The sequence below is a fragment of the Erpetoichthys calabaricus genome, chromosome 7, assembly GCF_900747795.2.
Source record: "Erpetoichthys calabaricus chromosome 7, fErpCal1.3, whole genome shotgun sequence".
NCBI classification, from domain to species: domain Eukaryota; kingdom Metazoa; phylum Chordata; class Cladistia; order Polypteriformes; family Polypteridae; genus Erpetoichthys; species Erpetoichthys calabaricus.
In genome coordinates this window covers 151,664,579-151,677,340 of record NC_041400.2, presented here as the reverse complement: position 1 = coordinate 151,677,340, position 12,762 = coordinate 151,664,579, and positions in this window count along the sequence as shown.

The following is a 12,762-nucleotide window of genomic DNA, read 5'->3' as shown; positions in this document are numbered from 1 at the left end:
ATTTAAGACTCGGTGCAACCCAAGGTCAAACATTACACCACACAAATTGTGTTGCGCCCATAGTTTAAGAAGCTCTGTTTTAGATGATCATAAACCGCCACATTCATATCCTAGACAATAATTCTTTTTTTTCTCTTTAGTGCATCACAGTGATTTACATATTTTTTTAACTAATGATGATTTGCTGCCTTTGCCAAGTCTTGAAGTTATGATGCCTTTGTTATACCTGGCCATGCTCTACTAATATTGAAAGCTAGAATATTAAGCAATACTGGTTACTTAAGCTATTATTGTGTGAAGATGAAGGATTTATTAAATTTATCTCCAGACAAAATTATATTTTTATTAAAATAGTATTAAGTGAGCTATCTAGTCGAACTTTCTTGGGAACATTTAAAGATTGTCTGAGTGGTCCGTGGCAAAGGGCGTGTTTTAGGCGCACGCATGAACAAAATGGCGCCACTCTGGGGTTGATTGCGATAGTTTGGCTGATAGAACACACACACACGCAAAAGCAAATGGATTGGTCAGGTACCGCATTTGTGCCTTGGAGTGTGTGAAGGTTTGCAGCTATGCCCAATCTGCCCAATTAAGCAAATAAAAGAAACCCACATGGACGAAAGAGGGAAAAATACAAAAGCAAAGGTTAAAGGAAAGAATGGAGGGAATGAGAGGAGTGAGCAAGCAAACCAGCAAGAAAGAGCTGGTGCAAGACAGGAAGAAGCAGTTGGATGGGAAAGGAGTCCCGAGAATGGAGCCTGTGGCCGGTGCTCAAGAGGGGGTTGAGAGTTGCTCAATCTGAGCAGCCAGGCAGCAGTAATAATCAAAACTACTTGCAGACGACTCCTCCGCAAGGCCACGGAATGGCAGCAGGAGTCCGAAGGTGAAAGGCTCAGCAGCACCCTGTGGAACTCCATAGGATTGGCGGCGGGGACACAGGCAGTACTGGAGGTTGTCTGCACCTGTTGGTTGAAGTGTCTCCGTTCTGTAAGATCCAAAGAGGGTAAGCCAGTGAGATGTTGGTTTAGAAAGGGATACACCAGGGCTCGGGAATTTTAAAGGACAGTTTCCTGCTTAATTTTCACCTCGATTTTAAGGAATATTTATGGGATGATTTTAATCTCCAGATTTACTTCCTTTTTATGGATTATTTATTTATTGAAAACTTTAAAAGATGCTGCACTCTTTTATTTGAACACTGTTTTGTTTTGGGTTAATTTCAATAAAAACACTAATCATATGTGCACCTGCCCCTTGCTGCATATGAATGTCCTCATTTGCATGACTCATCTCATGACTATGGATGATCCGGGTTCACAAGGCACCCAGATGGAACAGCTAGCATGGAATCGACCCAGACAATCACACTTTGATATCTCTAAAATGGATGATAAATTCACATGGTTGCCCATCTTAGCACCACAAAAACAGATTACCTTTACAAACAGAAATAATTTATTAAGCAAAAGAGAAATGTAACAAATAGTATTTAAAACACATTTTTCTTCTCATATCATAAGAAAGATGCTCCATATACTACCACACAAATAAACAATAGAGCTAGAACCATAGTTACTGAACTTGCAAAAATAAAGAGCACATAACATTATTAGTTCATCAGTATATCATGAAAATTAAGCTTTTACTACAGATTACTTTAACAAAATGGAATGCCATAGCAGACATGTACACATAACGCATACAAAGGTGCAGGCCCATTTGGCCTAACAGCAGAATATTAAGGAAAACAGCCCTTTGTTAAATATGACTCATTAATTCTAATTATGTTTATGGGAACAGAAGCTCCTAAATAAAACATTATGCCAGGTGGCAATTTCTGTTTTTCTAATGAAAAATAAACACATGTTTATTTAGACTATTTTCCATACTGAGCAATGATGCTAAAATTCTCAACACATTTAGTGCAAACAGAATAATGGAGGTTCTTCGTTTTTTTTGCAAAATCAAACTGAACTTGTTAAAGGCAAACAATTATTGTCTCATTTTCTACAGAATCAACTTAATAGACACCTCAACAGTAACAGAGCTCTCTGAAGACTCCCTATCTTTGGACACACAAAACATTTGATAGGCTTTTTAGAACAGACTGACATTAACCATTTTCCTTTCCTTCTCTACACCACTCTTTTGCCTAAGAAGCAGCTGCCAGACCCTCTTAACTAGCTTAAGTCTTTTTTCTCCCAACAGGGCCTCATTCAAATGCCGTTTTTGGGTCTCATCTGATCAAGAGTGATCAATCTCAGGCAAAACTGAAATCCAGAGATGTTTCCATGATGCATCATTTATGATTTATACACTTGGTCAAGCAGCAAAGAGCCATAACTCAATAACTGGCAACCTCGATGGACAAAACTTTGCACCAATTTTCAGTCAAAATGGTGGGCTTATGTGCACTCAAGAATCTAATGGCAAAACATAACACTCCTTCAATTAGAGCCCATTGCACACACAAGATCTGTGCTCTCTATGGGCTCTTTGTATTCTGGGCCAGGCTGTAAGTTCTCCTCGATTGCAGGGCCCCATTGGCTAGTGTGTGTCTGTAAGAAAGACTGGAGTGTTGCCCATTACTCTGAAGGGTAACCTGGTGCTGGACTGTAAGAATGGAAGACCATCTGTGACAGAGTTGGATGAGGGTGGCACAAGTCCAAACCTTGCTAAAATAAAGCAAGGTGCACAGGCAAGAGAAACTGAATGTAAATCAATGCCCTCATCTTGCTGAAGAAAGGAGTGGGCTAATTGCCAACTACCCAGCAGATGTACATTTTATGCTAGAAAATGAGGACCACTGAGTGTGAAACTTCAGAGAAAACTGCAGTAACCAAAAGCTGTAACTAAAGCAAAGAAGGAGAAGAGCTCCTGAATGAAGAAAGAAAAAGCACAATAAACATCTTTCTGACTAGAACTGCTTAAAGCTGGCCTACAACTAATTATGTTTCCTGGGCAATTTTTAGATATGAATTAAGGAAGTAGAATTCATAAGGATGTACCTTTTTATAGCAGAAGAAAAGATCAACTTAGCTAGTGCAGATTTATGTTTGTGTTGTTTGTTATTGTTCTTTGTCTGTATATACTTGAATATACACAAAACCGAGTGCCATTATGAACAATGCTACACATCCTTTCTCTGGAGCTTGCCTTCTTAATCAGCATGGTAGATTCTAGTTCTAGTGATTGTGAAGCATGTGAAGGGGACAACTTTGCTCTACTGTGAGGTGTGACAGGTGTGTTATACAACTGTCAAGGCTGCCTTTTGCTGGATATCCAGGGTGCAAGACACATTTATTAGATACAGATGATCCTTTACAGTATTTCCATCTGTTCATGTTACTAGTTATTATTACTTTACCCAATAGACATGTACTTAAACTGATCCAATAGCACATACTGAAACCCAGTTACATTTTGCACATGTGGTCTGATGTCAGTTGTGACAAGTTTTTTTTTTGTTGCATTTATTGTTAATAACTTGAAAACCAAAAATGTACATGTATCAGTCAATATACCTTTTACTTGAAATGACTTATATACAGCAGATCAGGAGTTAAACCATTTGAGCTTACTGTTAAGGTGTTTCCATTTTGTTAATGACAATTTAACTGCCACTTTGCATAGTATTGAGGCATCCTTTGTGAACACAAAACCATTCCTTCTGATAGATTTCTTACAAATTACATACCTAAACAGAATGATGTTGCTTTTTACAAATCACTTATGCTTTGGAAATTTTGGCAATGAAGCAGACATTGGCAGTATCTCTGCTCAACAAAAGGTCAGATTATTGGCAGTCCGACTTAGCGGGTGAACAGCTAAGCCTAATGACATACTTTAATTTTTTATTTTATATTTCTTTGTTAGTTTTGCATTAAATACCGAAAATACCTGATATTGTGAAAATAATTTGGTGCTAGAATACTTTTTTGAAATATTTTTCCCTCCTTCTCTTTCCCTTCCTTCCACGCTCTGTCACAATTCTTGCAGGATCATACTCTCTTTCTTTTAACATTTTTTCTGCTGAGTGTCACTTGCCTTTCTTGTGTTCTGGCGTGATGGCTATCAAGTATGATTTTAAGCTTTCACACTTCATACTCTGTTTCTGTTGCTGTCTATTGCTCTCAGATGCCCTTTCTGGAGCTATCCATTCACAAATTGGCTGTTCACACTCTTTCCTCAAGGTCTACTTTCTGTTCTGCTTTTCCTGCGACACATTGCTCCCTTTTACCAATCACAACAGACGCAGGTGCTTTCTGCACAGGTGCTCCTCTCAACCTTTGCAAGGTATGTAATTAATAGGGCTAGCGCTCTCGTACATCCCAAAGCTCACCCTTGGAAGAGCTGATACACACTAAAAATATAAGTATTACTTGGGAATTCCCTCCTCACACTAATGCATGAATGCACATTCTTACCTAAAAATGCTTTGCACCTGTCTTTGCCAACAGCAAGAGAAAAGAGATGCTTGCCTTTATGATGGGGTATGCGCAGCGTCCTCCAGCAAGCGTGACCTGGAGGTGCGCCCGACCCATCGCAGGCATTCTGCTGCGTGAACCTGCCGAAGACAAAGTTAAAACAACCGTGAAAGCGCACCCTACACTTAATGACTTAAACAAGTAAGAGCTTTAATGTTTATTTTGAAGTCAACCAGTACCCTATTCATAGGACTTTCCTTTAAAGTGGTAATGCCTGGTAGGTGGTGTGATATGTGGCCGGCTTGGCATTCCGGCCAATACCCCCAGGCCGCCAGGTGGAGCTTTCCCTGCAGCATGGACATGCCCCGAGTTCCAGCAGGGACTCATGGACTATGTAGTTTTTATGCGCAGCCCTGCTGGATGCCTTGGGGACCACCAGGAGTCGCTGTAGGGAAACCTGGGGACTCCTATATGCCCTATGATCCGGAAGTACGTCATAATCCCAGGACAGGAGGAAACGGTGTGCTTCCGGGTTAAAGAAAAGGACTGTTTACCCTGACCCGGAAGGAATACGGACTTGTGGGTTGTGCCAGGAACCCCTTCCGGGTCAGGGAGTATAAAGGACTATGGGAAAGCCCAGTACGCCGAGCTGAGCTGGGAGGTAGGGTGGCAACGTGTCTGGGAGTGGTGGTATTGTGTATTGATTTATTGATTATTGATTACTTATATGAGTGTTGTAGTGTATAGGGTGCTTGGTGCACATATAAGTCTAAATAAAAGTTATATTTGGACTTTTATATGGTGTCTGACGTCTGCTCAGAGGGTTCAAGGGGTCACGGAGGCCTTAATCTCTCACAGTGGATTACCACATCCCCCTATAAAGCCAAGTTGGGGTTTGAGACAATGATTCTAGCCCTTGGGCAGGCCTAAATATATTCTAACCCTTAAGTTTAAGTTCTTATAAATATTATAAATTCTGGGCATTTTACTATAGAATAAGGAACAAGATGGAGTTACCGTCAATGACACGTTTTGTTTGATATAACCATCAAAATCCAAATATATACATATATGGCCTTTGGGTCAAAGATTATCCAAATGTCAAACACTTAAGAGGTTGAAAAATACACATGGCTTAAAGATAGTATTTCCAGGACTGGTTATTGATTATATTGATATCATTAAAACTATGGCATTTAGTATTTATGTTTTTATAGCTCTATTGACTGACCATTCATTAAGAAGCATACTGTACCTTTTACATTAGTAATGGAGAAAATCTCTTCACAATCTCAAAGTGACAGGTAAAAACTCCCAACCCTTCCACCAACTAAACAACTCTAATCAAGCAGACGTCTGTCTCTGTTGCAGGGGTTTATGAAGCAGTTTTCCCAGTAAGAACAGTGGCCACTTCAGGGCAAATCTCCTGCATTCTGTTTCTTCACTGGTTACTTATTTATAGAGTAGAAATTCAGAAACAACAGACGCAGACAATAACAAAAACTTACACAATAATAATATATAAATAATATATTTAATCTTGATGTATTCTTTATATCATTATGTGTAGATATAATAATAGCGCTGAGGTGGGTTGGCACCCTGCCCAGGATTGTTTCCTGCCTTGTGCCCTGTGTTGGCTGGGATTGGCTCCAGCAGACCCCCGTGACCCTGTGTTCGGATTCAGCAGGTTGGACAATGGATGGATGGATGGATGGATAATAATAGCAATCAATGTTCTTGGTATGCCAGTCTTACTCATTATTTTGGGGTGGCAGTTTTAAGCAGACAGTTGCTAGACTCGAGGATATTCCTGCACTACCATATTGTCTTCAAATTAAGAAGGCTGTCAAATTCCATGAGCTGTGCTGTTTAAAATAAGAGTGACTGAAGCAGTGATCATCCTATTGATTAGATGCAGCAGTTTAAGTTTCTGGAGTTTATTATTGAAGGTTATATACCTTGTATTTCTAGAAGGCTGAACTATGCAGTTTTCTTCACATGAACAAATTTAGCAGGGATAAAGAGTCCGATATTTTTCTAAATTTAACAGAAAGGCAGTGAATAGAATAAAATGTAACATACTTATTTTTATTAATGACACCTTTGTCTTTATGAATGTTCTAAAAATGTCCCTACTGACTGATACAAAATCATTTTATTTTAAATATTGCAATCAATTTAAAAGAAAAATAACTCTCTAGGACTCAGTAGGTAATGATAATGGTAAACGTGTAATGTGCAGTATAAACACAATCATTAAATACAATTCTTATATTAAACATCATTGTGACATTTCTTGTGATTAATGGAATCCTGAAACCATCCATCCATCCATTATCCAACCCACTATATCCTAACTACGGGGTCTCGGGGGTCTGCTGGAGCCAATCCCAGCCAACACAGGGCGCAAGGCAAGAATCAAACCCCGGGAAGGGTGCCAGCCCACCGCAGGCCGCACACACACACACACCAAGCACACACTAGGGACAATTTAGGATTGCCAATGCACCTAACCTGCATGTCTTTGGACTGTGGGAGGAAACCGGAGCACCCAGAGGAAACCCATGCAGGGTGGACCCGGGAAGCGAACCACTGCGCCACCGTGCCGCCCATCCTGAAACCAGTACCTCAGTTAATATTGACGTTTTTAACAGATAGTAAAAAATGTTAGTTTTAATGATAAATTATATTTAATCAGAATTCAATCTATGTTTAACTACTGTAAGTCATTATTAATGAAAAGACATATTATTTTGAAAAAATCAAACCGAGAATCCTTTCAAATGCAAGAGTTATGTTTCATTTGATTTGACATTTTGCACTAAGACTTTAATTTTCCCAATGGAACTGACATGTGGCACTCTAACAAACCCAACTTTGAGCCTCAAAAATAAAGAAGTGAACAGAAGAGCTACATTGAGTTTTCTTCACCCTCATTCTAATGCTCTCATCACAAACTTCTGAATGCTTAACAAACTCTGAAACAAGCATTAGGACACAGACAAAGTTTAAACCAGACAATAAAAACCTAAAAGTTGTCAAATGCAACTACGTACAGATGTGAAGTCATGTATGGAAAAAGTGCTCAGAAATATTGAAGAAACTGAATATCAAAACGACAATTTGGTTTAAAAAGAATATCAGAAGTAATAATGATTTGCCTGTGCTTCCAGATCAGCTCATACAGTGTCCCGGGATCATATGACCAGAGCCAGTGATATCATACACCCACTGCACCACAGTACCAAGTAATATATTCAAAGAATCATGTCCATCCATCCATCCATCTATCCATCCATCTTCCTAACCTGCCTATTCAGGACAATGTCGCAGAAAAACTTGAGCCTATCCCAGCAAGGATTTGTCACAAGGCAGGGAATAATCTCTGTACAGGACGCCAGTCCGTCACATAACGAGCACACACACAGACTAAGGCCAATTTAACAACACTAAATCACTTTACCAGCAAGGCTTCACTTGGTAAACATTTAATCCTGCAGTGATTTGCTTTACTGTATGTAATATATTAGGTCTTTAATTTAGTGGCAGATTACTATGAATAAATCAATCTACTCATATTTTAACCATCTTTAACTATTGCAGAATTTGTCCTTTGCTTAGGGCACTACTGCAGCTGCCACCTTCAGTTAGCTGCTGGTACCACTCATTTAAAGCTGGAAACACTTGTATCCCCTGTTTTGGGAGTAGAAATCTAAACCCAATAGGACCTAACAGACCCTTCAGTTTGTGAAACCCCATTCTGCTTCCTATGGATAAAACCTGCACAGTACTCAAAAACTGAACATATTTAATTGTACATGCTCAATTTATTTATGTCTGTATAAATTATTCATAGAACTTCTTACTGACAAACAATAATAATAAAAAAGTAGAGCTGCATTAAAAATCAAATCAGCCAGGCTGAGATACCATTGGGTCTTGGTTGGTGGAATGGTAAGGTTTTCAGCATATATTGAAATTTTCTGTAACATTCATTAACTGAAATCTGCAGGTTAAGCAGATCTGGACTTCTCTGACTAGGCTACATTCTGTAGTTTAAAAAGACAACTCTGATGAGGTTCTTCCATCCATCCATCCATTTTCCAACCCGCTGAATCCGAACACAGTGTCACGGGGGTCTGCTGCCACCAATCCCAGCCAACACAGGGCACAAGGCAGGAACCAATCCCAGGCAGGGTGCCAACCCACCACAGGACACACACAAACACACCTACACACCAAGCACACACTAGGGCCAATTTAGAATCGCCAATCCACCTAACCTGCATGTCTTTGGACTGTGGGAGGAAACCGGAGCGCCCGCCTAAATTCTCCTAAACAACATCAAAATGAGACTTGAAGATCCCTAAAGTCCTACTCTGCATCACACTACCTGGCAATTTATTCCATGTGTCTTTGGTTCTTTGTATTAAGAAAAACTTTCTAACATTTGTGCAAAATCTTTACTTGACAAGCTTCCAACCATGCCCCCATGTTCTTGTTGTAGAATTGATTTTAAAATAACACCTGGGATCCACTGTACTGATACCGTTTATAATTTTGCATATTTGATTATGTCCCCTTTTCATCTCCATTTGCTTGAACACTAAAGGTTCAGCTCCTTCAATCTCTCCTCATAGCTCATACCTCTTTATCCAGGAAGCTGCTTATTCCCTCTCTTCTGGACTTTCTTTAGCACTGTTACATTTTTTTTTTGTATTATGTAGACCAAAACTAAACATATACTCAAGATGCGGTCTCACTAGTGTGTTACATAATTTAAGCATAACCTCCTTGACTTGCATGTTACATATCGAGACATACTGTATAATATAACATCCTATTCAGGGACAGATTTTCCTATAGGCTAACTAGGCTTCAGCATAGGGCCTCAAGATCAAGAGGGGCCTACATTCAAATTGTTAGCAAAATTAAAATTACACTATTCTAAAAACAGTGAACACTAAAACACTGAACCAAAAATAAGGAGAAATTCTACGCATATGACTAATAAACAAACATAAAAATGTATTGGTTAAGATCAACGCGTATTACGTATTTTATTATCTCTCATGTAATTTACAAACTTAAAAATGGAAGGTGAAAGGGCCTCATAAGTGGAATAGCCTAGGGCCTCTTTTCATATAAATCCGGCCCTGATCCTATTAGTTTTGTTTATTGCTTCTGTACACTGGTTTGAAACAATGCAGTAAAGCTTACCTCCTCCTGTCCGACCTTGTGTTGTTTAATGACCAGCACTGGTACAAACCATTTTAAAGTTAAGCATTAAGAGAACGCATCTGAAGTATTGAAAAGAGGTTAAATGCTCATCTACTCCAAGTCAGTACTTGCATTCTGATTTTTTTTTTTGGTGCTCACTATCAAAAGAACCTTGCCTGGATTTTTAGAATATCATTTTTCTCCTTTACTTATTCTTTTAATGCTCCAAGGAGCATTGGAATGGGTTACAACCTAAAAACAGCAGCTTCCGTCTGGGTTAACCATCTTCCTTGGAGGTTATTGAACTAGGGCTTCTTTACTTGAGGTTTGCTAACCTCTGCACCAGTAGTCTTTAGCAAAGGGCCATTCCATATTCACCATAACTGTAATCTTAACCTGTAAATCCATTTTATCTGGAATGCTTCTTAAAATGTTGGCCAAACAAAGATTTGAAGCGCAGTTTCCTTTTTTGTTTTGCAGGGTGGCAACCTTATATAAAGAGAATGGCCTGTGTCGTTCGAAGCCCATTTGGAGCACTAGGTGAGGAGAGGGGACATTTTGGAGTCTATTGCGAGTAGTCAGTGTTAGACTTCGACGACTGGGGAACCCCATATGTGCCCCTTCAAGTTACATAATTGACACCCCTCTGTATATGCAGACTTAATGGAAAATATGACACTTGGGTCTGAAGCTCGTGTCTGTTCATTTATGTAAATGGTGTCCCTAATGGATTGAAAGGCTCAGGCTGTAATCACTATTCTGAATTTTTTGGTGCAGGTGTCCCATGCCACCCCAGGCAAGATGCGTCACTGGTTGGCTGCCCATGTCACTCATAACTAAATCTTCCACTGAAAATGGCAATAATAAGCAAACTCTCAAAGGGATTGAGATAGGAATTAGGTCATACACTAAAAATGATCTTCTAGCTTACACTGTAGCCTATGAAAATAAAAACTTCCAAGAATTCCTCTTTGAAACATACCCAGTAAGTGATTTTCATGCTCTAGCAGTTCTACTCATTCAGTGTTCCTAAGAGAACAATGACTCGCCGTATTTCACAAAGCTGATGACACTGACAGTGCCAAGTGCTCAGAAAACTCATAATAGTCTAATGTAACAATCTGAATTTGTTTGAATTGTTTCAGTTAACAGAGCTTTACTCTTTTAACACTTTTTTAGTGTCTTTAAGATTGCAGAGAGCTGATGTGTTTGATCTGCTTACAGTCCACAGATTAATGGCAGATGGTTCTCTGGCCATGGATTGAGGATCTCCTTTATTTCTAGTTTATTGACATAATACGGGCTTAGAGAACTAATATGTTGGCCTGACTTTCTTGTCCTTTACCAGTATTGGGGAAACTAACCTTCTAGTGCTCCTAATCCCTTTTATATTTTCTTAGGGATATGTGACTGGATGACATGGTGTCCCTCTTCACCTCCCTGGTGTGCCTGGCATGATAATCTTTCACCTCCCTCCTCATAGAAAAGCAGAACAGGTTCTGTGAGCTTCACTGAGGAGTGATAAATTAAGTACAACTTTAAGGGTACCAAAGGGGAATGGTAATCATATTTTACAATAATCAAGTTATCTGAGGAGGACATTGGGATTAACCTAAGCGATGGAATACGTAAAGAAAGCCTGAATGAGATATAATTGAGTTTTTCTCCATTTAAAACAAAGTAATATAAATCCAAAGTTCACTGTTTGTCATCTTCATTTGATATAAATCTGTATATTTTTTTCCCTAAGATAGATGTTTCATGACTTGGCAAAATCATTCAGACTTTGCAGAGCCACCCCTTCCTATACATACATAACACACTTGGGGCCTAGAATGGAAGGGGCCCACCTAATAGTGTTACTGCTGTTTCAAGAATCCTCACGTTAACGTTGTTAGTAGTCAAATACAAGCAGAAAGATGGCTTCAAGTCAACACCAGTCAGGAGGAGCACAGAAAAGAAACAAAAAAAAAAAGCGTGAAGAAGCAGCTTGTGCTGCTTGAGTTACAGGTGAGTTTAGAAATCTAAATTTGTCTAACTTCCAGTATGCTAGCTAATGTAACTACACTAAAGCTAGTGATTTACTGGAGAAACAATGGAAGTAACAATAGCCTTATCTGTAATAATTTTAATAGTGGGTGTTTAACAGATAGGGCGGCACGGTGGCGCAGTGGGTAGTGATGATGCCTCGCAGTTGGGAGACCTGGGGACCTGGGTTCGCTTCCTGGGTCCTCCCTGTGTGGAGTTTGCATGTTCTCCCCGTGTCTGCGTGGGTTTCCTCCCACAGTCCAAAGACATGCAGGTTAGGTGGACTGGTGATTCTAAATTGGCCCTAGTGTGTGCTTGGTGTGTGGGTGTGTTTGTGTGTTTCCTGCGGTGGGTTGGCACCCTGCCCGGGATTGGTTCCTGCCTTGTGCCCTGTGTTGGCTGGGATTGGCTCCAGCAGACCCCCGTGACCCTGTGTTCGGTGTGGTGCCCGGCGGGCATCCATGCCCGGCCGGGACGCCTAGGAGGAGTGGAGGAGGGCTTGTGCCTCCTCCAGGACACGAGGGGGCGTCCTCCCTGGTGGCTTTGGGGACCACGGGTACGGAGCTTGGAAGCTCAGCCCTGTAGGGGCCCGTGGTCACCGCCAGGGGGCGCCCCAATGCCTTGGGAGTGTTGGCCCTCAGTACTTCCGCCACACCGGGAAGTGCTGGGGGGAAGAAACTTGAGAGCACCCGGTGGACTTCCGGCAACACCTTGGGAGCTTCCGCCACACAGGGGTGTGGCTACGGAGGCCCTAATGATGCACCTGGAGCCCATCCAGGGCACATAAAAGGGGCCACCTCCCTCCAGTCAGGGCGAGAGTTGGGAGGAAGAAGACAAAGCATATTGGAGAGGAGTGGAGGCGGACCAGGAAGAGAAAAGGCATTGTGTTGTGGCCAGGACTTTGAAGGGGTGATTGGTGCTTTGGCACTGGATTGTGCACTATAACTGTAAATAACTTGTAAATAAACGTGTGTTGGGTGACATGAACGTGTCTGCCTGTCTGTGTCCGAGCCAATCTTCACATCGGATTCAGCGGGTTGGAAAATGGATGGATGGTGTTTAACAGATATTACATGATGTTGCA